This window comes from Sturnira hondurensis, unplaced genomic scaffold, assembly GCF_014824575.4.
Source record: "Sturnira hondurensis isolate 20B ecotype Veracruz unplaced genomic scaffold, ASM1482457v3 Scaffold0009686, whole genome shotgun sequence".
Classification (NCBI taxonomy): domain Eukaryota; kingdom Metazoa; phylum Chordata; class Mammalia; order Chiroptera; family Phyllostomidae; genus Sturnira; species Sturnira hondurensis.
The window spans coordinates 73752-96769 of NW_028082317.1; the positions used below are offsets into that span (position 1 = coordinate 73752).

The window sequence follows — 23018 nt, forward strand, 5'->3', positions numbered from 1 at the left end:
TGAAGTAGTTTATTAAGAAAAGAAATGAAGCCTTAATCTGTCTTCTGTCAACAATTGCCTCTCCCTCTGACCCTCATTTCACCTTGGCCTTCCCATCTTGGAAGAAGGGAAAGAATTTATATCGAGCTGTAGGATATTCTTGCCAGATCTAGTAGATTCAATTGTTCAAAGCTCTTGGATTTGTATAAAGAAGTGAACGTGAAAAGCAAAGCCCTAAAACCCTGAACATTTGAAATACACAGTAAATGAGTGACAATATTTATCTTTCAGAAAAGATCTTTAAATAAAGACTCAGAGGAAAAACAAAAGAAAAATAATCATTTGGTATATTTCCTCAACATATTGGCTTTTTAATTGTCAGTGTATGCATTTTAGCTTTCGCCAAGAAATCTGCATCCTGCTTATTACTAAAGATTGAGCAGCACCAGGAACGTCTGTTACTATGGCAAATGCTTTTATCAGAAGAAGAATGTAAATGAGAGTAACTTTGATAAAATGTACGGCTAAAACAGGAACACAAGAAAAAATTCATCTTTCATCCTTTATCTGGTCTTTAGCATTTTAAAGGAGATTATGATAATTAAATCAGAACTACAAATATTCAGTAATTACTTATTAGGTAAACAACCCTATTTTAAGAGCTATGGGAGATACAAGAGCAAAGAGGAGATTTGTTTCCTGTTCTCAAGGACCTTCCAATCTGATTAGAGAATGCAGACAGAATCACATGAGGAAAACAATGGGCAGGTGATGTCCTTAATGTAAAACATTCATGATTAACTGAGAACTAAATTATTTAGACAATATCTGCTTTGGGAGTTTAGATGAGAGATACAATAGGTAATGTTTGATCCAGAAAGGCCTCATTGGGGAAGGGGTTGGATCATTGATTTTTAAATGGTGGATAGTGTTGGGATAGGTCAGGGAGAGAGTAAGGATCATGGAAAAGTTAAAATGTATATTTGAGGGTTTAGAGGATTGACTAAAATAAGGCTTCTGTGAAGAAAAAAAGTGGAATTCCAGATTAAAAAGATAAGTCTACATTCTGGGGGCAGTATGGGGAGGCATTCCTATAGAAATGCTAAGGCATTGGATACTACTGCCTTAGCATTTGGGTACGAATGCCTTAGCATTCATATCCAAAAGAATGGATGCAATGAATAGATGTAATTAGTAGGAAAAGAATAGATGCAATGTCATTGTTGATGTTGATGTTGCTTTTGTTGGTTTCCCACTTCTTTTTAAACGGTGACAAATGTCTAGTGATGACAGTCAAGTCAGCCTGGCCCAGCAAGGTCTCAGGCAGTGGGAGTGGAGGTAATATTTGTTTGGTAGCTCATTTGTTCACCATCTAATCTTGCTCTACTTCCTGTTTTGACATTGGCAAACACATCCCTGAAGTGTGTTGTACTTTGTGTTTCCAGACTACCTCTCATATACCTCAGCCTACCCAGAGTTTAGGCTTTATGCCAAATTCCAGTCTGTCTATAAATTAGCTTTTGGTGTATGTTATGGTATCTTCTTAAAGCTTACTGCCCACCCCCTTGAACCTGCTGGTTTCCAACAATACAGATGCAGCCAGTCCCTGCTTCTGCCATGCTGAGTCTTATGGATTGTTCTGAGTTTTTCTGTGAATGGCATGCACACTTCACACACACTTATCCTACCTTCAAACAGTCTTCTGATTGCCACTCAACTCTCATTCTCTTATTCTCAAACCTATTGGTGCCTATTGGTGGAAAAGTGCCTATTGGTGCTTTTCCAAGTGCCTATTGGTGGAAAAGTCAGTTCTTGATCACACTTTTACAGCTAGATACTTAGATTTAAGAAAAATTCTGTCTCTACCTAGAATCTTGGCTCAGCTTTTCCCCACACAATCCATCTCACAGCTAACTAGTCGAGGGCAAGGGATATGATTCATGGCAGTTCATTAAGAGTATTTAATATACTATCGTACAAAATATATTAGACGAATAAAAATGGCAGCAAGGAAACTAGTTAAGAGGGTATAAATGTACCTTGAAGCCATGAGGTAAAAAGACCTGGGCTATGGTGATGATACTAGAATTGAAAAAAAATGATGGTTTCTTCATATCTGTGTCTATCTATATCATTTATATCTATACCTATACCTATACCTATACCTATATCTCTATCATATACCAGTCTGTATCAGTTTATACCTGTATCTCTCTGTATCTATTTATATCTATATATCTATCTCTGTATCTCTCTATCTTGAGAGAGAGGAAGAAAGAGAGATTGGATTGAGTCTGGATAAGCATTGGTGACTTCTTGGCCCTAAGGAACAAAAAGAAGGGATTTGAAGTTTCTAGCGTGGGATATAGGGAGAACGAGGGTGCTATTAATAGAAGTAAGAAGCAGTAGGAATATTTAATTGGGGATAAATAGGTTGAATTTAATTTCATAATAAAGTAAAGGTAGAATTTTTTCTTAGTGTTTTAGAGAGAGATATGTTGCTAGTGGGTGATTTTGCTAGTGAAGAAAATATAGAAAGAAACAAGTCAGAGATAAAATAATTAATGTGGGGACATATTAATATTTATGAACAAGTTAACGGGAGGAAGAAAAGAAAAGTTAATAGAAACAGAGAAGTAAGAGTCAAAGAGGTTAAATTGAACCAAGGCAATTTAGGATCAAAGAGCTTAGTAAGTAGTGCAGAAAATGAATATTTCAGTTATATCAAGTGCTATTGAGAGGCTACTATGATACAGGATAAATACAATTTTGGAGTGAGAAATTCACTGCTGTTTATTGGTACAGCATCCCTTTAGTAGGTGGAGACAGAAGACAGACTAAGCTAGCCAGGAAGTCCATAATTATAAATAATTCTAGAAGTGTGCCTCCAATTATGGGCATGAATAAGTATTAATCATTGAGAAATCTGGCAGAGAAAGAATGAGGACTTCTGCTTTGTGTGTGTAAGCAAAGAGAAACAAGTCCTTACAGTAATAAAGACTGGAGAGGCACAAGATAAAGAAAGCTAATCAATGAGGTAAACAAGCAAGTAAAATAGAACCACAGACATGGAAATAAAGAACAAACTGACAATGAACAGGGGGGAGAAGGGAGGGAGATAATGGNGTAAGCAAAGAGAAACAAGTCCTTACAGTAATAAAGACTGGAGAGGCACAAGATAAAGAAAGCTAATCAATGAGGTAAACAAGCAAGTAAAATAGAACCACAGACATGGAAATAAAGAACAAACTGACAATGAACAGGGGGGGAGAAGGGAGGGAGATAATGGGGGAAAGAAGGGTAAATGTATAAAGAACCCATGGACAAGGACAAAGGGAGGGGGAGGATTGAATGTGGGGAGGTGGGCAGGGCAGGGGAGAGTAATGGGGAAAAATGGGGACAACTGTAATTGAACAATAAAAAAAGAAAGGAAGGAGAAGATTTTGGAGTGCAGCGCTCACATTTTTGACCTGTTTTATAAACAAATTGAAAGTAAAATAATTTATTTAGGAGGGCTATGGAGGACTGGAAACTTGAAGAAAAAATATGGTGGAGATGGTTGTTAGACATTATGTGTTAAGAGAAAAACAGAAGGCATAAAACACTAAGGAAATCATTGTGGTGCAACAGTAAGGGACAATTAAAGGTATATACATTTATAGTAGGTTCAAGCAGCTTTGTATGAACAAGGTTATGGATCCCAACAGCTGGATTTAAAGTGAAAAATGAAGGTGACCCCAAAATAGACCCTGTCCCAGTAGACATGGCTGAAGTTCAGAGGGTGAAGACAGTCCATGTTAGTAACAGTTGAAGCAGCTGACCATTCAGTCCAGTCTAGACAGTGTTTGAGGTTCAAAATTATCAACAGGGTACTAGAGAATGATAGGAGGTTGTCAAGAAGTCATAGCAGTATGGATCTGAAGAGAAGAGAGCAAGAAATAAGTAGAAGAGGAGTTAGTTCACAGGGAGAATTCACTGTTTTTGGCTGGTGTGGAGTTTTCATGATTCCTGTGGAATTACGAAGCAAAGAAATAGGTAGGTTAAGGCACTTAATAATCCCATTGAATTCCATTTTATATATGGACCTTCTAGAGAGGATTTTTCAACCTTGGCATTGTGACACTTTGTGCTAGACCATTTTCTGCTGTTCTGTGCATTGTAGGATGCTTAACAACATTCCTGGTCTTTACCCACTAGATGTAGTAGAGACCCTCCCCCCCATCATGACAACACAAGTGCCTTCAGTGCCCTTTTTTTGGAGGGGGGGTGCAGAGTGTGCAAAATCATGTCAGAGTTGAGAATACCTGGGATGGAAAATCCTGGGTGGATTTCTAGGAACAAGAATAAAAGGAACTTAGTAAAGAAGTTATCAAAGTAAGAGAAAGGAATTAACAAATATAAGTGATTTGCTGAATGGGTTAAAAATGTGGTATGTACATGCAATCAAATATAATGCAGCTTTTTAAAAAGGAGGAACTCCTGATACCCGTACTTGCTATGGGCTTTGGGAAGGGGAGAACGGTAGACTATTATTTAATGAGAACTGAGATTCAGTTCAGGATGATGAAAAATTTTGGAGGTGGATGATGGTGGTGGTTGCACAATGTTGATGCATTTAGTGCCACAGAATTTTATGCTTAAAATGGTTAAAGGAGAAAATGTCATGTTACCACAATAAAAACTTATTTTTATGTATTGGTCAGGCATGATTACTACACTTGTGTCCTCTGATTTAATGATTACAGAAGAGCAATTAACAGCCATAGTGATTTGAACAAAGTGAAACAGAGTGGTCACATATTGGCCTGAGCAGTGAGCAGAAAGTTGGCTTCTGTTTCAGTCAGCCTGAGTTGCCTGACAAAATACCACAGGCTGGATGGCTTAAACAACAGAAGTTGATGTTCTCGGAGTTTTGGAGGCAGAAAGCTGCCTGCATGGTTGTTTCCCAGTAAGGAACTTTTCCTGGCTTATGGATGGTCACCTTTTTGCTGGTCTTCACATGGCCTTTTCATTGTGCACATATACTCCTGGTGTCTTTCTCTCTTCTTATAAGGATAGAAGTCCTATCAGATTAAGGTCTTACACTTACAATCTCATTTATCCCGATTACCTCCTTAAACCTGTCTCCACATATAGTCCCATAGATTGTTAAGGCTTCAACATATGAGTTTTGGTAAATACAATTCAATGCACATTAGCTTTCTTTTCTTCCCATTTAGATTGGGCAAGAGGTTGAGGCAAACTTGAGAGGGAACTGATAGTAGTTGCTTTGGTAAGCTGCTGGATGAGGTACAGGTTTTCCTGTAGGTAAGGAGATGACAGAAAGTGGTGATGTAGAGGATGGACACATCCAAAAGAAATTAACAATCATTCAAAGGAACAGAAACAGCAGACTTGGATAGGCATAATAATGAGAACTAAATGGCACTGGTAAAGTGCATGCCTGATTTATAACCTCAGGAATAACTGACCACCAGGGCATTTGTTTACATAGCATAGAACAGCTTAAAAACCATGGATTTTTACAATACTCTAAGTATATACTTCCTTCAATGGGTGCAAAATAGCCACTGTTTTCTAACATTATTAAATATTAACAACTAGGAGATGGCCTTCTCTTTAAAAGTACTTGTGGAGATTTTTGCATTAAGGGTGAGACTTGAGTTAATCCCTGAGCAGTGAGACCGAGAGAATTTAAATAACAATCTTTACTGGACTGGTGCTTTTTTCCTATTTATTCTGAGGGCCTAATCTTTCTATGCTTATATTCTCATGCAGCTGTGTTGAAATAAGTGGCATTTAGCTGTTCAACAAGATGAAATGCTAAATATGGTTTATGCCAGATCTAATTGCCTCTACAAATGACATCAAGATTCTGTCCCTTGGCATAAAATTGTACTGCAGCTTGGCTGATCCTATCATTTTGGCCATTCTCTAACTGATGCAGATCACAGCAAGATTGATTTGATCAGTATTGATTGTAAAAGAGAGCTCAAGTGAACAGTTGGCTTGGACCGAAGTCTAGTTCAGATGTTCAATTGAGATATAACCATCATCTAAATGCACATTTAAAAATAGAAATGAAAGTGCTGACCAGTGTGGCTCAATTCGATGGGCATCATTTTGCAAAGTGAAAGGTCACCAGTTTGGTTCCCAGTCAGAGAACCAAACATGCTTGGGTTATGGGTTTAGTCCCCGGTCTGCTTGCATATGGGAGGCAGACAACCAATGTTTGTTTCTCACATAGGTGTTTCTCTCCCTCTCTTTCTGTTTTTCTAAAAATAAATGACTAAAATATTTAAAATAAAGAAATTAAAGAGAAAGGGAATGTAAAGGTGGATCAATAAATGCTTGTTCCATGAATGAAGGAAGGAAGGCGTGAGAATTCCCAGTCATATTTGTATTTGGAAATTGACTGGAGAAGATAGGGGTGAATTTCAGCCAGGCAGGAGGTAGCTGCAATGCCTCTGATGGTGCATAACGATGGTTGGGTCCAGCATGGGACAGTGATGCTGGCTACAGAAACGTGGCAGACTTGTGTCTCATCACCATGTGTCTTGTTGAGTTTGAAACCATGAGTATCCAGCAGTAAGGATATACCCAGTTGTTTGATATGCTCTGACAACATTCAGTATTTTTAGTATAGGTTCAGAGAAGATGGAAATTGTGATTTATTCCCTCTCTAATTTTCTACACAGATTTGGTGGTGGGAAACTGAGGCAAGGACTTTAGGTTATTGTGAAGAGAGTGACTGAAGTTATTGACAGGAGACTGTAAGCTAGAAAAATGGCAAGTAAAAAGGGAGAGAGATAATTGTGAAGGCAGAAGTATAGGAGTGACTGGACTGGAAAGATCAATGAGTTTGAAGTAAATTGTGCTCAAATGTTTAATTTTAGTGGTAGCACAATTTTAGGTGGTAAAATGTAGAAATGGAAATCATTAGAGATGAGTAAAGAAACTAAGTGGTCTAAATATTGATGGTTTGTTTACACAGACACTGAATGCTATCGGTTGCTGCAAGATTTAGTGGTGAAGAAGACTCTGACCCAGTTAGCAAAACCTGCAGGAAAACCCTTCAGGAGGTTAAGAGAATGGCAGGAAGCAAGCTTCATGGTGTGGGAATGTTACCATGGCAACTACATGCAAAGCTGTATTCCAGAAGTTTTGGATATACTCAAGACATTGTCCTTTGTTCATGGAGCTTCCATTCTTGTGGGGAAACATGGACAATACTTATTACGCAAATAAAGGTCAATGAGAGACAACCATTTGGTTGAACAATATGAAATAGCTGATAGTTCTTAGGCTATCACTCAATACATCTACTTATATCTCATTTGCCAGAACTTAGTCATATGACCACAGTTGCAGAATGTAATCTTAACTAATCAGCAGCCACTAGCCCAGATAAAATTAGGAATTCTGTTTCTATTAAAGACATAAAATGAAAAACTCCTGACAGTTCTAGGAACCTTACTTAAAAGATAACTTTGTGTATGCCTTTTGTTATTTTTTCATAGTTCATCCTTTATCCTGCTGACTGGAGTGCTCTTATAATTTCTGGAGTACTAGCAAGTCTCTTGGAACATGAGTATAAAAAAAGGTATGCAAAGGATACACCCTAGAGATGATAGAGTGCTTAGCTAGAAATAGTGTGAGTCCCTAAGGTCTTTGGTGGCAATGCTGCCATGTCAGCCCTGGACAGATAGACGATTTCTATCTTATTAAGCCAGTGTTTGCAGTGAAACCTACTCCTAAGTGATACATAATGAATTTGAATTATTCCTTTATATGCTTGCATTCTCACTGGACTGAGTACCTTGAGGGCAGGAATTATATTTCTATTCTATTTTGTTTAAAAATTATTGTTTTATTTTATTTTTAAAGTTTGTTTTTAAAGATGACATATAATATTAGTTTCCAATATACAACATGATAATTTAATGTTTATATACCTTACAAAATGATCACCACAATAAGCCTAATAACCATCTGTCGTCATGGACAGTCATTACAATATTATTGACTATATTTCCTATGCTGTATGTTACATCCCCAAGAATTATTTTACAACTGGAAATTTGAGTTTTTTACTCTCTTTCCCCTTTCCAACTCACTCCTTACCCCATCCCTTCTGGTGTTGTGGACCTCTCAGCCTGGTTTCAGGAATTGTAACGTTCTACCCCCTGTGGCTAAGGATGAGTCAGTGACCTCTGGAATTCCGTGGCACACAGGGGGACATGCGAGGAAAATTGCCCCCACATTCTGGCAACCATTAGAAATAAACTCACAGATCGAGAGAGGTTGTATTTTTAAATATCTGTGCCCTCAAGCATTCTGTAGCAAGCACTGGACATGGCATATACTCAGTAATCTCTGTAGAGTAAAATATTTTGCTTTAAACACAATGATTTGATAATTGATAGGTTATGTGAGTGAAAGACTACTTTTATATGTTATCAAAGTTAAAGACAAATAATTTAAATATACCAATAAATGAATAGAAAAATTAATAAAATTGTAATCCATAAACATTCACAAGACAATGTCAATATATATCAAAGCATGACAATACATATTTGATTTTGGTGAGAGAAATTCACCGAAGTCTCTTCACTCTGAGAGTCAAAGGATTGAGGACAATGAATAGTAAACAAAAGAAATGGTCAATAGACACTTTTAGAGAAAGATGGAGGAAAACGAAAGTAGTTGGGAATAAAATAACTGACTTTAATGGGGCTTAAACCTAAACAAATCTGCAGACCTAGCCTCAAAAGAAATCCATGATCTCTGAGTTTGGGTGATGCCAGAAACCATCCTTTCCAAACTGAAAAGGTTAGAAACTCTAAATCGTTCCTCTGTAAATTATGGAACAGTTTTTTGTGTAACAGCCAATAAAAATATGATCTCTGCACATAGCAGACTATGAAATTATTATAAATCAGAAATCAAGCACACAGCTTCTCAATAACCATTGTGATTGGATATTGTAGGCTGTACCCAATTCAATTCAGTCTAGCAGCTATGGGCTTCATAATGAGATTATAGCAACCCTATTTTCACTCGATGTGAAAAGTTTAGCAGTACAACTAAAACTATCAAAATAATCAATTTATAAATCTAAACAAACCATTAGAGTGAAGGAGCCCTAGTAGATATTAGGGTCAATGTCTAAATCAATAATATTGTAAAACTTTAGTGACAAGTCAGATATACAGTAGAGGATCAGTTTTGCTGCTGCAAATGAAATTACTAGCAACCAAATTTAATTTAGTATCACAAAAAACATGTGGTAAGCCTAATAGATCTAATTCCCTTTCTCTGATCAAGGAAGAAGCAGGTCAATTATTGTTTCACTCCCTGGAAAACAACGTGCTAAAGAGAATGTGTTTTCACCGTGTTAAGAGATAGATGTGCAAAGGTGACAGCAGAAGTGTAGCATTACCAAAACGGAAATGAAGAAAAAGAAGAGAACCCACTGTTTTAGTTCGTTCTTCTTCCTAGCTAGCTGAACTTGGGTAAGTCATTTGGTTTCTCCTGGGTTCAGCATCTTATGTAAAATCAGAAAATAGTGGTTTCATAGGAGGGAGAGTTCCAAGAGCTGTGAAATGTTTTGGGAGGTGATACAAACTTACTTGGCCAATTTGGAATCATGGAGAGGGAAGAGACACAGCACAAGCAAGTCTGGGAGGCAAAAATAGGCATCTGCTGTTAGAGAATAAACAGTGAACCAAAGTGGCTTAGTTACAATTTCAGCCAGTGCATCAGACCCTTCCTGGACACCATTGAGAATTTCTTGTCTTTTTTCTTACTCCATCAGCAACTTCCTCTGCATAGTCTTCAGGCAGCGAACTTACAGTTCCTTATTTGGGGATCACACCATGCTTATCAATTTCCTAAGTCTGCTGTAACAAATTACTACAAATAGGGCAGTTTGGAACAACAGAAATTTATTGTCTCACACTTTTGGAGGTGGAGGTCCAAAAGCAAGGTCTCAGCAGGGCCATGTCTCTCTGAAGGCGGACTTCTATGGAGGATGGGATTCTTTGCTGCCTCGTCCTAACTTCTGGTATCACCTGGTGATCCTCGGTGGTCCATGCTTATAGAGGCACCAGTTCAGTATCTGCCTCTACCTTCACATCATCTTCCCTGTGTTTCTCACTGTGCCCTTTCTTCTTCTAATTAGGGTACTTGGACTTAGGGCCTGCCCTACTCCAATATTGCCTCATCTTAATTTACCTAATTCTATCGGCAAAGACCCTATCTTCAAATGAGGTCAAATTCTGAGGCTGTTGATGACACGGATTTCAGAAGGATGCTATTTAAACCACAACACCAGGTATTTCTGATACCACCAGGGGTTTTCCTGAAATCACATGGGATGCCCCCAGAAACCCAGGTAGTTGGTCACCTGTGCATAAATCACAAGTGACCTGTGAGATGTTAAACACTGGAGTTGCTGATTTCTGCTTGTTCCTTTTGTTCTAGCAGAACAGACAGATTGCAAAAACTACCAGTATGAAGCAGTGGGTAGAACCAATACACTTCCTTCTTCCTGGAATTTGGACTTTCAGGTTCTGGCTGCCTTGGTTGTTCTAGGATGCCTTTACATTGATTTTAATGGTTTTTTTTTTTTTGTTGCTTTATTTAGCCTTTATAGTTTTTCTTGGAGGGGTCGGCCTTATCTAAGCTCCTTGTCATAGCTGAGAGCAGAAGTCTGCTGTCTTCCTTATTTTTGCAATCTACCCTGCTTTACTTTTAACAGGAGATAAAAAAGTAGTCCACTAAATTCACATAAACTCCACTCCTCTCAACTACCATAATTTTAGGACTATTTCTAGTCTACTAAATTTGGAAAAGTAGCACTGGTAACTTAAAAAGTTCTTTCATATACACCATCCTCACAACTAACTTTATGAAGTCATTAATATAGATACCATATCTCAATTTTAATATCAATAAGTTATGATGCAGAGAGTTAAATGATTATCTCAGGGCCTATAACTAATAAATGAAAGAATAAATTTATACATCTGTGCTTCTTAACTCCAAACTGTGGGGAGAGATTATTAAATGACATTATCAGGTGGCAAAATAAGTACTAGACATAATAGAAAGCTTTTGATGCCAGTGTGTTTTAATTTTGTTTAGAAAGAATATACTAATTAAAAATATTAGTCCATTTGGTTAATTTTCAGAGGTTGGAACTTCTATTGGGAATAATAATTTATTCCTCTCCATAATTAAATTGACTTTTGAGCACTTTCCTCATTTATGGTCTAGGTAACCCCATATTTTCTGGGCTAATGGTTCCATTTTGGGCCTACATTTCATGTGATATTTGTGAATGTAACTCATGGTAAATTGCAAGTTAGTTATTTAACTTTTCTGCCTCTGTTATTTGTTTATAAAATTGTGATAATTTTGCCCATTATTAGAAAAGAAGGAAGAAAGAAAGAAAAAAAGAAAGAAAGAAAGGAAGGGAGAGATGAAAGGACATAAATTGAATATTCAATTTTACTAGACTATGAGAAAACTGGCATGCTAAATGTATTAAACACTGTTTATATGTATAATTTTACTATGTGAAAATATTTACATGAACTAGCACTACATTAAAGTTGTATATACTCTCTATACAACTGGATTTTATTTTTTATTTTTTAGATTCTTTTTTTATTTAATTCTTATTCAAATACAGTGTTCTGTTTTATATTCCCTGCCCTGCCGCCCCCAGTGCTCCCCACCTCCCTCCCATTTTCACCCCCCACCTTAATTATTGTCCATGTGTCCTTTATACTTATTCATATGAGTCCCTCCTCTTTTCCCCTATGGTTCTCTCCCCTCTCCCCTCTGGACCCTGTCAGCCTGTTCCGTATTTGAGTGTCATTGGTCATATTTTGCTTGCTTGTTTGTTTTGTTGTTTAGATTCCTGTTAAAGGTGAAATCATATGGTATTTGTCTTTCACCACCTGGCTTATTTCGCTCAGCATAATGCTTTCCAGTTCCCTCCATGATGTTGCAAAGGGTAGGAGCTCCTTCTTCCTTTCTGCAGCGTAGAATTCCATTGTGTAAATGTATGATAGCTTTTTGATCCAGTCATTTACCAATGGGCATCCAGGTTGCTTCCAACTCTTGGCTATCATAAATTGTGCTGCTATGGACATTGGGGTGCATAGGTTCTTTTGGATTGGTGTTTCAGGGTTCTTAGGATATACTCCTAATAGTGGAATTGCTGGGTCAAAAGACATGTTCATTTTTAGTTCTCTAGGGGATGTATCAGTAAAAATCTTGCTGCATGGAATATCTGAGATTCCACTTGTATAGAGAGTATATACAACATCCTCCAGTGATTGGAATATCTGGGATTCCACGCAGCAAGATTTTTACTGATACGTCCCCTAGAGCAAGGGACATAAAGGAAAGAATAAACAAATGGGATCTCATAAAAATTAAAAGCTTCTGCATGGCTAAGGAAAACAGTATCAAGGTAAATAGAGAAGCAACAGCTTGGGAAAACATATTTGCCAATGATACCTCAAACAAAGATTTAATCTCCAAAATATACAAAGAACTCACTCGACTCCACTCAAAGAAGAAGAGCAACCCAATTAAAAAATGGGCAAAGGACTTGAACAGACATTTCTCCAAAGAGGACATACAGAGGATCCAGAGACACATGAAAAGATGCTCGATATCGCTAGCTATCAGAGAGATGCAAATTAAAACCACAATGAGATACCACTTAACACCAGTCAGATTGGCTATCATAAACAAAGAAACAAACAACAAGTGCTGGAGAGGTTGTGGGGGAAAAGGGGACCCTAGTTCACTGTTGGTGGGATTGCAGACTGGTACAACTACTGTGGAAAATAGTATGGAACAACTGGATTTTAAAAATAAGAAAATAGCTCTTTAATATTTAATGACGATTTTACTGTGATCAAAAGAAAATAATGATATTAAAAACTGTAAAGATGGCCATCACATTTATGAATATTGTGATAAGTATCATCTCAATCATTCTTGCACATGCAAAGAACACTGAAAAGGAGAACTGTGAAGAGGAAATGGAGGTTTAACCATAGCAAACATCAATTTGTTCCTTTTGATGATAACTTTGGTCATCCTCCAGTGATTGGTAGAAACTATTTTTNACATACAGAGGATCCAGAGACACATGAAAAGATGCTCGATATCGCTAGCTATCAGAGAGATGCAAATTAAAACCACAATGAGATATCACTTAACACCAGTCATATTGGCTATCATAAACAAAGAAACAAACAACAAGTGCTGGAGAGGTTGTGGGGGAAAAGGGGACCCTAGTTCACTGTTGGTGGGATTGCAGACTGGTACAACCACTGTGGAAAATAGTATGGAACAACTGGATTTTAAAAATAAGAAAATAGCTCTTTAATATTTAATGACAATTTTACTGTGATCAAAAGAAAATAATGATATTAAAAACTGTAAAGATGGCCATCACATTTATGAATATTGTGATAAGTATCATCTCAATCATTCTTCCACATGCAAAGAACACTGAAAAGGAGAACTGTGAAGAGGAAATGGAGGTTTAACCATAGCAAACATCAATTTGTTCCTTTTGATGATCACTTTGGTCATCCTCCAGTGATTGGTAGAAACTATTTTTGCAGTATTTCCCAAAATGTGACACTCAATCTGTGATTTGCCAGGTGATTTTAGGTGCTTTGGGTTACTGATTATGTTTTTATTTATGCAGCTGCCTTCTATTGATGGCAGGCAATAATGTCATATGGTATATGGCAATGAATATGGAGACTCAGTTTAAATCAACATTAAGTAAAAAATGAAAACATCTTATTTATTCAACCTCAGACTCTTAGAGAGACTCTAGTGTCCAATCACTCTCCAGGGTACAGGTTAGGTGGTCCAAACATACAGAATAAATAGAATTACTAAAGTACATAATCAGATAACTTAAGAGAAGAAACACCAAATCGTCATTCATTTTGGTTATAATATTCTTCTGTAGAGTGGACTGAGCTCTTATGTACTTATATCTTAATTATTCACCTACTGTATAAACATCATCATGTTTCCTCTCTAAATTCTTTAGGTTCATGCCTTTGTTAGTCAAAGTTTCTTACCAGTAGACTAGTATTTGTTTGTTACTACCTTTCTCCGAGCCTCCCTATAAGCCAAATGAAAAGTTGATCATTTTGTTAACATTTTGTTGACATTTTGATTTTTGAAAACATATCTGGTTAGTTTTGCAGAAGGTATACCTCAGTAAACCAGGACTCATGCACATGGCACCTTGTTGCATGACCTAACAGTTAGTGCTGAGGGAAACAGGTTTTTGTTTACAAATTCCAACCTTGAGGATGCTCAGGGCTCTGTTCTCCTATGTGAACCAGCACTTCCCTTCCTCCCCAAAAGGGCTATAAGCCAAAACCAAGTCCAATAGTTCCCCATATTCTTATCTGTTCTCAAGTTGGCTTCTCAAATATTTCACCATCTTCTCTGGAAGGTGCACTTGTGCGTTTCAGATTTGCCATCCTCTTGAAGCAGCTCTCTTCTTAAGGGGTATGTTGACCTCAGTCTTCATGTCATAGCTCAGGAAAACATGTGCCATGTTACACTGGATCATGGTGAAGTCCAGGAAGACATATGTCCCTAGAGAGTGGCCTCTCTGTATGTCCCTCAGGGAAGCATAAGTCTGTAGTCTCTGATTACAATTCAGCATTCCAGGCATCTCCCACTAATCCATACTTGGTTAGGCAGGTTCCTAAGCAGCTTCATCAGCTCTCTCTCCTTACACTCTTTTCTCCTGCATGGCTTCTACTTTACTACAGACTGCATGTCTGCTTCCTTACTTTTTTATTTTTATTTATTTATTTATTTATTTGAATTGTTGTTCATGTGCAGTTTTCTGTCTGCTTCCTTACTATACCAGGCCACATGGCCAAGTCTTCAGAGGAGCAAACATGTCTCCCCCCTCACTATAGGCAGTGTGGCAGAATCTCTCCTGGCTCATGGCTCCTTCCTCCTGGCTACCTCTTACTCTCTCTTCATGGAGACCTTCATGGCTGCCTCCTGCTATAGTTCACGTGTCTCCTATCTCACTACAGATCTCACGGCAGACCAAATCTCCTTTTCTTTCTGACTGCCCCTTTTTAAATGCTGACCCGGAACTTCCTATGTGACCTCATATCTGACCCCTCATACAATAGACTGCTTTTGACAGTTCCCCCATTTTTACTTTCATTTGGCTTCCATCTTTAGTCAGGGCAAGAGTGACTCAGTGATGCAGGGGCCTTCATCTCCCCTGGCTTTGTCACAAGTCAGGATACATTCTGAAACTCACGTATACCCTTTTCCTGGGATGGTAGCACATCTATTATCTTGTCTTTTTAATGCAAGGTATCTTAAATGCTCTATCATCACCTTCCCCCATCCTTCAACCATGGGCTGTGGGGACTTTGGGAATGCTATGTTCTATACCCCATTACTAAGGTACACATAATTTTTTGGTGTGTCTGTCTTCAAAATTTTATTTTTGCTGTTGTCTTGCTGAGGTGGAGAGCCAAATAATGTGTTGGCATTCTTTTGTATTTTTTCTTAAGAGTGCTGTTTCCTCACTAATACCCAATGAGCTAGGATTACCTAGCTCATCTGTTTTATTGATTTTATATATTGAATTATGAAGTGTGTTAGTAACTGAGATATAACATAAATGAAAAACCTCAAAACATGAAAACAACAAAAAAAGTTTGTGCTTTTGATAAACAAACTGGTTTTGGATAATTGTGCAAATAGTAAAGAAGAGGAATTACAAATTATTATTTAACTCTATACCAAATTGTGTGGTAAGATTTTAGGGTTGTAGAGATTGAGGAAAAAGTAATGATCTCTGTGTTTTATTAGATACTAATGTCTTAGAGAAGGACTGGAATGAAACTGGTATTTAAATGAAAGCATTTGATTTGATAGATAGTGTAAAGGATGGAAATAAGAATATAGGTGACAATTTGAACATAACATGGCTTGGAGAAGGATCATGATGTCTGGGTATGACAATATTTATTTTCAAGGTTTTTTTTAAACTATTAGAGGAAACTTTTTAGAAAAGAGATATAATCGGGGTGGGGGTGGTTTCTGAAGGCCAGAGGGAGGCTAATTTGCTTGGTTAACAATAGAGAGTGAAAAAAAAAGAGAGTGAAACTCTATTATTACATCAATATTTTCTGATAAATAGTACTTAATTTTATTGAAGAAAATTTGGAAAACACATGAAAACATGATGAAGAAAACTGAAGTCACTTGTAATTTTACCACCAGAAGAAGGTGCTAGACTCATTTTAGTGTTTATTTGTCCTGGCCTTTCTTTTGAGAAGGGGTATATATGGGTACATATTTTCTTGTATAAAAATTGAATTCTTCTCTATATACTGCTAACATCCTTATTTTTTAAATTAATATTATCCTATAGTTATTTTGGAGTCATTATTCTTTGAAACATGTTGGATGACACTAATATGTTCCCTAATACTAAATTATTCTTGTATTCTTGGACTGAATTTTGCTTGATGATGAAGTATTATTCATAAAATATGCTGCTGGGTTAAATTTGCTAATTAAAAAAATTCTCTATTCATAAAGAAAATTGGCTGGTGGTTCCTCCTTATTTGTGAGTACAATAAAAAAGCAGGCTTATATAAGTGTTGCCAAATTAATTGGAAAGGTTCTCATATTTTGGTGTACTCTGGGAAAATCTAAATACCAGTTAGACAAACACTGCTGGCATTGGGATTTCTGGTTCCAGCAACATGTTTGGCAGAATTAACATAGAACACTACTATTACAATTACCTGGATTTGCTAAGTAAAAATACAAGCAGAACAAAAATTTAAAGAGATGGCCAATTACCCAAGATAGAAAGAAAACCCTGAAGTTTCCAGAACTAATGGCAGTATTACACTGAAAAGCTGCAGTAGGAAGTAACCCTGGTGCCACAGAGTTAACATAGAGAGGGGCAGTTCCAGACAAGAGGTGAGCCTTGGTCTTAATGTCAATATAGGGATTTGAGATTAGAGGAAGTGTCCCTATAGTAGGGAACTGAAATTGTTTGCCTTGCTTAATGCTGGGCTTGGCAGTACTAATGTCCTTGTGAAAAAGGCACCATATGAATAACATCTCTTGGATTTCAGGCTCAATGTATACATCCAAAGGAATGATAGAATAACTTGTTATATCGACAGTAATGGTATAAGGAGAAGGACAATAGAATATCTTCAATATTCTGGCCAAAACAAAATGCTGCCTAGTTATATTTCTGATCTTGCAAAATATCTTAAGATAATAAAGACAAATTAATTTTTAGAAAACAAGTGCTGAAAGATTTTGACTTCAGAGGACATTCTAATTAAGGAAAATTCTAAAAGATATACATTAAGCAGAAAGAAAGAGATTCCACGTGGGATAGCTGAGCTACAAGATAAAAAGCAGAAAGTGGTAAAAGTGTAGGTTAATCTAAAGGAATATTTAGTGAAACAATAATTATGTTTTTAAGGGATTAAACAAATGGAAATTAATTGCATAGTTAAGAATTACATTCCCACTATGATGAAGAGTAATAGGCTTTAACTATGTTGAAGTCTGTATATAATCTAAGATGGTAAATGTTTTGGTTAAGTTTAGATCTAAATAAATGAATATTGTGTAATGTAATTTCTATAATGTTACTAAAAAATAAAGAAAGTACATGACTTCAAATGAGCAGAGAAAAAAAAGAGTGATAAAATTATCAGTTTTAGAAAAGAGAAAGAAGAAATGTACAAACTTGGAAAGTAGAAAACATAAAATTAAGTAACAAATATAAGTCAAAATCAATTTCATTAGCTATAAGGAAATTAAGTGCTCCAGTTAAGCTATGATTTCATACAGAATGAAAAAATAAATCTAACATATAACAGATAAGCATTTTGAAAGATGGAAAATGATACTTTGTGCAACTGGACCAAAGAGAGAAGATGCAGCAATATTAATAAGAGATAAAATAAATTTTAAAACAAAAAGCACTAATAATACAGAGGTTACCTCATAGTGATAGGAGGTTTAATACACCAGCAAAAAGTCAAAACCACCAAGAATTTGTATGTGCTAAAATCTATACAGCAAAAATTGACAGAAGAAATAATCACAGTGACTTTTAACATGTCTGTCAGTAACTGTGACAGAACAAGCAGACAAATAAAATTATATAGAAGTGTTAGACAACACAATGAGAAAAATAGACTCAGCAGTCATATATGGAACACTGTAACCCTAAGCTGCAGAATACATATGAGACATTGATAAAAATTGATCATATGATAGACAATTTATCCAATTTTAATACAATTCAGAAGACTGTAATTACACAGGGTAAGTTCTCTGACCATAATGTTATTAAACTGGGAACCAGTAACCAAACAATAACTACAAAATTCAGTCAAGTTTGGAGCGAATACCACACAGAAGACCAGTGGCAGCAGAAAGAAAGGCCTGAAATGCAAAGGCAGTATGGAAGAACCTCAGGAGGCTACAGTCATTGAGGACAGGGTGACTGAAAGTGGGGTCCAACCATGGAAGTCATTTGCTTTTCCTTTGGGCTTGCACATTATGGGGATTAAGAACAGAGAGTGGCTAGGCTTAATGTTTGTGTGGTGGAAACAGCAGCAGTGGAAGGAAAACTTGGCAGATAAGAAAAAAACTTGAAAAAGAGAGAGAGGCTCTTGGTGATAACTCCCCACCAAAGCCTATACCCAACCTATACCCACAGGCTGCATGTGGCCCAGGATAGCCATAAATACAGCCTAACACAAAATTGTAAATTTACTTGAAACATTGTGAGATTTTTTTTGTAATTATGTGTTCCAATGTATTTAATGTGTGGCCCAAGGCAACTCTCCTTCTTCCAGTGTGGCCCAGAGACTCCAAAAGGTTGGACACTCCTGTGCCAAGACCATTGACACCCAGCAAGTGTATAATGAAACCACAGTAGACCCTAATGATGAAGAGGTTGCTTATGATGAAGCTACAGATGAATTTGCTTCTTACTTCAACAAACCTCTCCCAAGATTCTCATTATAACATCAGATAGACCTCATGAGAGACCTGGACTACTCTGCACAGCTCTCCACAGTTATACCAAATACATATTTATTGCAGAAGAGGACTGGTTCTGGAAAAATAAATTTCACAGTGCATCTCAAGAGATTTCACAGATCTGATTGTTATTAGTGAAAATTGTAAAATACCAAATGGATTAATTCTGAGTCACTTGACAAATGGATATTGGAAGGCAGGTTGCCACATTCCACAATCAAAGGAATTATATCCTCTTCAGATTTCACAGATACATATTCAACAGTGAAAAGAAAGAGGAAATTCAGGTTCCTGGACCACATTTCACCTTAAAATTAAGATCTCTTCAGAAAGGAACCATTGAGTCTAAACATGGAGAATATGAATGGGTCCATAGGCCCTGGGAAATGGATACAAGTAGAAGAAAATTCCATTTACAAATACTGGAGGAATAGTATTGAGTTTTGCTGAATAAGCTCATCTTGAATTTGTGACAGATGACTCTTCCAAAAGGTATTTACTTTGGAAAGAAAGTTCATACACTTTCTCTGGTGTCTAGACAAGTTACCAAGTGCCATAAATTACCACTCATTGTTTCTGTAGGAAATACAAATAAAAGTCATTTTGGTGAGAAAAAAAATTCAGGCAAGTTTGGAGGTTATGAAATACATTAGCAAAGCCCCATGTGTAAAAGAAAATAGTGTAATAGATAATAAAAAATACAGTACTCTGAACTTAATAAACATACTACAGAGCAAAACTTGTGGTATACAAGTAAATAACAACTTAGTGGTAAGTAAATGTAAATTAGGGAAGAAATGATAAAAATTAAAGACCTAACATCATCTCAATAGTTATATAAAAACTACTAAATAATTCCAATGAAATAAGATAAAAACATAAATATAAGGGAAAATAATGAAATATGAACATATAAAACTTTTTAATCAAAATAGTTATACAATTGACACATCACTGGTGAAATAAATGAATAAAAATAAAATAAAGACACAGAAACCAGTATCAGGAATGCAATGAGTGATTAAAACCATAGCTGCACAGCCCTGGCTGGTGTAGCTCAGTGGATTGAGCGCGGGCCTGCGAACCACACGATCGCAGTTCGATTCCCAGTCAGGGCACATGCCTGGGTTGCAGGCCAGTTCCCAGGGGGGACTCACGAGAAGCAACCCTACATTGATATTTCTCTCCTTCTCTTCTTCCCTTCCTCTCTAAAGATAAATAAATAAAATCTTTAAAGGAAAAAAAACCATAGCTGCACACATTAGAAAAATGATAAAACAGTAAGAGGATACTGTGAGCAACTTTATGACAATAAATTTGAACATTTAGTTTAAGAGAAAAAATGTTAAAAATATATTACCTAATCTCACTAAAGAGGAAATAGAAAACTTGAATAATCTTACAATTATTAAAGAAATTAAAACAATTATCAAAATTTTCTTTCCAAACAGAAAATTGTAGCCCAAATGGCTAACTAAAACGTTAAGAAGGGAAGGGTTTTCAGGAAACATCTATAAAGGACACATGGACAAAACCAAAACCAAATGGGGTAGGGTCAAGGGTGGGAGGTGGGGATGACTGGGGGGTTGGGAATCTTTGGCAGCAGGAAAATGGAGACAACTGTACTCAAAAAACAATAAAGAATAAAAATAAAAAATAAAAGAAACAAAACATTTTATAGATAGTTCCAATCTTATATAAACTTCCAAGTTTGTATAAGAAAAAATAAAACAGGATTAAAGAGATAAAACAATAAAACAAAAAAATAAAAGAAAAAAAACATTCAATAGATAGCTCCAATCATACAAACTTCCAAGTAGTAAAACAGGAAGATGTTCTCTTATTTTATAAAACTTTCCAGGGGAATAGTCCAGGTTTTGTGGAACTTAAGCTTAGAAAACTTTTGAGACATTTTAAAAAGAGAAAGTACTATAAAATCATGAATATAGCACTGGTCATTTGGTGGAGTTCTATGCAAGCGACAATCCCTAAAGCACATTCATTACCATCATGCCTCTGAGGCTAATAAAGCTTGAAACTGATATTAAAAAACTGACAAGGATAGTGTGATTAAAAAAGTACCACCCAGTCTAATCCATAAACACAGAATAAAAATAAAAATTTAGCCAATCATATTCAACAATATCTTAAGTGAGATAATATATCATGATAAAGTTGTATTTATTTCATGATTGCAAAAATTGATAAAATTAGTTAATATCATTTACATTATACAATAAAATAATTACATTACCGGATTAGGGAAAGATGCATGATTATCTCTAGAGATGGAGAAAAATGTGATAAAATGTTAATATTTATTTGTGTTAACATTCATTTGTATTAATATTCATTCATATATTGTTAAAAACCAACTCGTAGACAATTGGAAATATAATGGAACTTCTGATACTTCAAGAGAGACATCAAAAATAGTCTTTAGCAAATATAATAAACACTTCATATTTTAATGAAATAATTGAAATGACTGTTTCCAGTAGGATGGATGAATTCCACAAATATAATATTGGGTTGGAGGAAGTTTAGAAATTAATATGTTATAAACTGAATTATGCATCACTTCAAATCATATATTGAAGCCATACCCCCAATGTGACTACATTTGGAGATGAAGCCTTTAAGGAGGTAATTAAGGTTAAGTGAGGGCATAAGGGTGGGTTATTAATGAATGAAGTGCCAGGTAGTGCACTATAATTGCATTTCATTTTTAATATAACTTTTTAAATTAGAGATGTATCATTATTTTTCTTGATTTGCATCAAATCTTCTGGTCCTTGCATGCCTTAAAATGCCATTCATCTTCTCTTGCACTTTATTTTAGAATTTAAAATTGAATATTTTTTTCTAAAAGTCTTAAATGCATTGCTCCATTTTCTTTAGTACTCAAGTTTGCTTTTGGGAAGCCCTGTGTCTTCTGGTTTTTATTTCTTAGCATGTTTTCTCTTTCATTTAATTTTATGTTTAGACTTCACTTGAATAAGCATGCTATAAAGTGTTACAGGGGAAAGAAGGATCACTGAAGATGCCTTTCACCCACTTCATACACCCTTACTGCAACTTGAATCAGTTGATAACCAACTTACATTAAGGTTTTCTTCTTACATCCTCTCTTGACTCTGAAATTCTCTGTTGTTTCTTCCCATGTTCTACTTAGCATGCATTATATTTCACCATGAGTCATTATTTAGTGAATGCTTCCACCATGCCATTTAGACTTTCCTCATTCAGAGCTCAAAAAAAAACACACATTATGCTTCTTTATACCACCAGAGCTTTATAAGAAACTATGGCTGGTAATCTATGGTCTTAGCATTTTTTTGCAAAAATTTTGAAATTCCAGATATTCAACAAAGCTGACATGTATGACAATCTTCTGAGTTTTGAAACAGATTTTTCAACTCCAAATCTCAGGTCATTTTTGTTATTGTTTTTGTAGATAGGGTTAAGTATGGACTAAAGAGACAGTATTATCTGTTCTTATTCATTGCGAATGTTTCCTTTACTCTGTTCTAATGACAGTCCCGACATACACAAATACATTTTGCAAGTGTGACAATGTACATACAGCACTGTATCAAATGTATTAAAATTGTCATTCCAGACATATTGCATCAACTACATTGCTTTCATCTGTAAATCTTGTAATTCCATCAAAAAAGCAATCAAGTTGTCTATGGAATGATTTGTTACCCACAAACACCTGGTGATTATAGCTTCTGGTTCCATTATCCCATGGATGCCTTCAGATTTCCACCTTTCCTACATCCATTATTTACTGGAGATTCAAGATGTGCACAGATAATTCAAATTTGCCATGTATCACTGATCATTTTAGAGTGCCATTAAATAGAAAATAGTACTGTATTTCACAAATGAAGAAG

At 36.0% G+C, this 23018-nt stretch overlaps 1 pseudogene; it reads left to right on the plus strand.

Annotated features, from left to right (window-relative positions):
- Window positions 1-3890: 3890 nt before the first annotated feature.
- Window positions 3891-19550, plus strand: LOC118994664 (ribosome production factor 1-like; annotated as a pseudogene).
- The last annotated feature ends 3468 nt before the right edge of the window (window positions 19551-23018 follow it).